Below are 5,006 nucleotides of genomic sequence, written 5' to 3' on the forward strand. Positions count from 1 at the left end.
TATCAATGCCTCTATGAGAAAAATAAAACATCTTCGTGTGAAGGGAAGTGACCCGGAGAGAGAAAATTCCAACCGAACCTGATCTCAAGGAGCAGATCTAGCTGGGTACCCATGACCTTATCAGGTTACCTAGTATCATACCTTACTCCTAGATATATCCTTACTCCTATATTTTTCCTTATACTAGATCTATCCTATCTTCTAGATCTATCCTTCCTCCTAGATCTATCCTATCTACTAGATCTATTCTTACTCCTAGATCTATCTTTACTCATAGATCTATCCTAATCCTAAATTTATCCTTACTCCTAGATCTTTGCTTACTTCTAGATCTATCGTTACTCATAGATCTATCCTTACTCCTAGAGCTATCCTTACTCCTAGATCTTTCCTTACTTCTGGATCTATCCTTACTCCTAATTATATCCAATTACTCCTAGATCTATCCTTACTCTTACTTCTATCATTACTCCTAGATCTATCCTTACTCCTAGAAATAAACAATTATTTCTCTATCTATCTATCTATCTTTTTATCTATTTATATATTTATGAGTTCAATTTTTTCTTGCATTAACTCTGACGAAACCAAATGTTTAAGCAATTTTAACAATTGTTCTTGACCTGATCTATTTTGGCTTCATTCCAGTTCATCTCAATACAATACCTAATTAATTTCAAACAACCTACCTATGAGTACCTTCCTAACTACATATCTACCAATCTACCTACCTACCTTTCTTCCTTCCTAACTGCCTACCTACCTTATTCCTAACTACCTATCTACCAATCTACCTACCTACCTACCTTCCTTATTATCTATCTATCTAATATCTATCTATCTATCTTTCTATCTAGCTATCTTCTGATATAAGATTGACACTCAACAGACAGGAACCTTGCCCCGCCCAAATAAAAACTAATGAGAAATCATAAATAGATATAAATTAAACTACAGGGTGTATTAGAAGATTTTAAAAGTGTAAAAATTATAAATGATAATTAAAAATTGTTCAAGCTTTTCCCCACAAAAAGTTTGTAATTATTCAAAATTGTCTTTAATTGAAAGAATAAAACTTTTAAGGAGCTTAAAAATAACCCCGATCGACTTTGATACCACTGTGAGCACTTTAAGGGTATCTAAAAAGACTATTTCTTTCAATATACATATTTATTTTTTCTATTCTGATCAAAGCTTCATTCAATCATTGACTGTGTATGAACACCATGTGGGATATCGAATAAAGATTAAAATAATCTGTAAATTAACAAAAAATCGAGTTTATTGCTTGATCTAGATATCCTAGATTTTAGATTTCCCAGCTAAGGGACAGACTTTAATGATTTAAAATTAGGTGATAGTGATGGACCAAACCTCTGTAGAGTAAAAAAAAAGTAGATGTTAGTTCCACATTTGTTAAAAAATATATTTCGGTCTGGGTTGACCCGCATCAGTTCTAACGATAATAACCATCAAAATCGATAAATTTTTTTTAAAATTGTCAAAAACCACAAGAAAAATAAACAAACAAAAAAGATTTAAAACCAAAAATTGTCTGTCAAATGGACATAAGGGAAACGAACTCAGATTATGAGATGGAAGAAAGATGATTTACGAATATTTACTTTTAAAAAAAATGTTTTAAGACAATTATTATTCCTTGAGATTGTTTCTGTCACAAAGATTAACCCTATCTCCGCTGGGGTACTTGAAAACCAGGATACGCTGGGGGGGGGTCAATTTGACCCCCCCCTCTAAATCCCATGTTTTATGTCCAAATATAACAAATGATACATCATTAGAAAGCTCTTGTGCTCTACTTTTAGAATCTGCAAAAAAATTTGCAAATTTGCGAAAATTGAATTTTTTATCGCAAAATCCAGTTTTATAGTAAAAATGTTTGCAAAAAAAAATTTGTCCAAAATGTGACAAATTATACATTTTTGAAAAGCCCTTGACCATGCCATTTCAAATATGCAAAAATTTTTGCAAAATTTTAAATAACCTGATTTTTAATCAAGAAAAACTAAAAATGTGCAAATTTCCTTTGACAGGTTGTTTGCAAAAAATTTGCAATTTTTTTTTCGCAAAACTTGTGCAATCCGTTTCCTTATGTCATAGGCTTTCCAAAAAGCTAAATTTTATCAAAATCTGACAAGTGAAAGTGGGTCAAAACAAAGATTTAGTTTGCTACAGGCAAGAGCAGTCATTCAGGCAGTGTGCATGAGGACTCAGGCAGTTGGTATTAAAGCCCGGTTTTAGGCCTAAAGGGAGGGCTTTGGGTATGTAAGAAAAGTCAGAAAATTTCAACAGACTCAGACCAATACTTTTTGAGTTATGTAAAAAAAACTACAGGGGGGGGTCAAATTGACCCCCCCCCAGCGGGAATAGGGTTAAAAACAATGATGAATTTGAGCTAGGTCGCTAAACTTGATACCGTCGATTCAAATATTTATCTGTAAATCTACATTGTAGTATTTATCTATAGGAGAGATGGACAAATCCTGAATCACCGGCTCAAGATATGTGGTTTAACCGTCTCTAGACCTGGCTCAAGATATGTGGTTTAACCGTCTCTAGACCTGGCTCAAATAGTCTGATCCCTGATCAAATAGTATGTTTAAATGTCGTCGGTTACGAATTTTGACCAGCGCTACACTGTAGAAAAGTGTAAACAGGCCGAATTTGTTTCCAATATCTACCAAGATGGTGCTATCAGGGCATAAGAATAGGACTGGATGACGATGTTGTTTTATGTATCGTTAAACTCGGATTAGAGACCAGAAACTGCAAAATGTGTGCTATTACGATTTTCATTCATTCCTTTAGTACTTCATAGTTTATTTATCAATGCCTCTTTAATCTCTGACAAACACAAAGATCCATACTACTTTGAAAAGATTGAATCGACTTGGCTTTTGGTCTTTGAATGACATTTTAGAACTATAAATCATTTAATTTTTGCTTCATTTTTAAAAAGTAATTGGCAAAATTCTCATAGATTTTTGCGTAAGAGACTACAACTTTTGGATCACTTTGTTCTACTTGGCCTGGACCATAACATACCCAGACTCTTAAAGTTATTCATTGTTTAAACAATAACATAATTTAGTCATTCCCATGCATTTAATAATATTTTACCCTCCATTCAATTTCTTTTCAACCACTCTTCCCTACTTTTTGCCATCCGTCATAACCCTTATTGTTTGTATGAATTTGTGGTAAAATGCTCAATTTTATTTTTAGAATATTTGAAGAGATTTCTCCACAATTCTTCAGATATTGACATGTTTACATTTGAAGACAATAAGAGGAGTGTAAATAAACATTATCTATATATCTATCTATCTATCTATCTATCATTTATCTATCTATCTATCCTTCTTTGAAACACTTTCTACACAATAATCAAAAATCAATATTGTTCTGCAGCTTTAAATCTTCACATATGGAGAAACTTGAACCTAAATAAACTTTAATTTAACAAGTTCTATAATAAACAATTCGCAACTTTACTTAGAAAACTTTTGTTTATAAAATGTTTCAAAAAGTAATCGTTGTGAGTTCAACTTTGTTAGTACTGAGGCCGAATTTAAAGAATTTGAGCCGCGGCTTAAATTTGAAAAGCGGCTCAAATATGGTTGGTTCCACTTAAAAATTGTATTCGATGTTTCAAGATTTAAGCTGCGCTCACTTGAAACCGGTTTTTGGCGGATTTGAGACGCAGCTCAAATTCATTAAATTCGGACACTGAACTAACTTTTCAAAACAAAAACAGCGATCTCGGTAATATTCAAAATTTACGACAATAAATTTATAGTTTAAAAATGTTGGTAAGAAATTCAAATATCATATTAAATACAAAAAGATGACGATTTCCCTGTTATGATGCAGAGAATCGGGTACAGTTCCTTTAACACTAATTTCATGAATAGTTTCCGCTGAACCCATTCACAAGGGACATGTGAGGAAATACAGTGTAAGTTGGCAAGAAGGGTGAATAGGGTAGAAATTCAAGAATAAACAGACTTTAGATATTGAAGAATAGTTAAAGGAGGGAGGGGTGGAGATACCAGGGATACCAGGGATACCAGGGATACCAGGGATAACAGGGATACCAGGAATACCAGGGATACCAGGGATACCAGGGATACCAGGGATACCAGGGATACCAGGGATACCAAGGATACAAAGAATAGTAGGGGTACCAGGGATACCAGGGATACCAGGGATACCAGGGATCTATTGTAAGATTATGGTTTTGAATGAATGAAAAGAAAATTCTTTCTCGCTAGTTTCTCCCAATATATCCATTAAACCCTAGTATCCTAGTCTACACTGAGCTATGATCTCGGTTAACTAAACCTGAACCAGAAACCAAGCATTCATCCTTGAGCTTCGGCTTCAAGCAAAGAGAGCGACGTCGAACCCCCAACCTTTAATCATCCGCCCTGGGAACCTTAATTATCCGCCTCAGGCGTAGTTTGTATATATTTGGGCGGAAACTTCCAGAAACCCCGATCAAACAACGTCTTAATCATTCATTCACTTTTGTCGCACTTTTCCATTCTTTATGTCTAGAAAATTAAGATCTAAGTAGACTTCAGGTTAATAAAACATAGTAACATATATATGCATTAAAGATGTTGAGATACTGGTCATTATTTTCTTAAAAAACAATGGTTTCCCCCCTATTGTTAGAAAAACAAGACCTTGTGCGGAAAATAAATTAATATTTAAAAAAAGTAAAACCTCAGAATAATAAATAGAGCCAAGTTTGTTTTTATTTCCACTCTCTTGAAAAAACAATATAATGTTAATGTTGTTGTGTAGAAAATGTAAACGCATGAAAAAAGTAGAACGGTCGCAAAATGAATGCACACAAAAAATAAATTGAACCTTAACAGTGGAGAAGATCAAAGACAAAAGAAGATTATATCTGAAGGGGGTTTTTGCTAAATTTCGTAAGAATGATTGCAATAGATAAATTCGAAAATATACTTTCG

This window comes from Eurytemora carolleeae, unplaced genomic scaffold (assembly GCF_000591075.1).
Source record: "Eurytemora carolleeae unplaced genomic scaffold, Eaff_2.0 scaffold27, whole genome shotgun sequence".
Taxonomy (NCBI): domain Eukaryota; kingdom Metazoa; phylum Arthropoda; class Copepoda; order Calanoida; family Temoridae; genus Eurytemora; species Eurytemora carolleeae.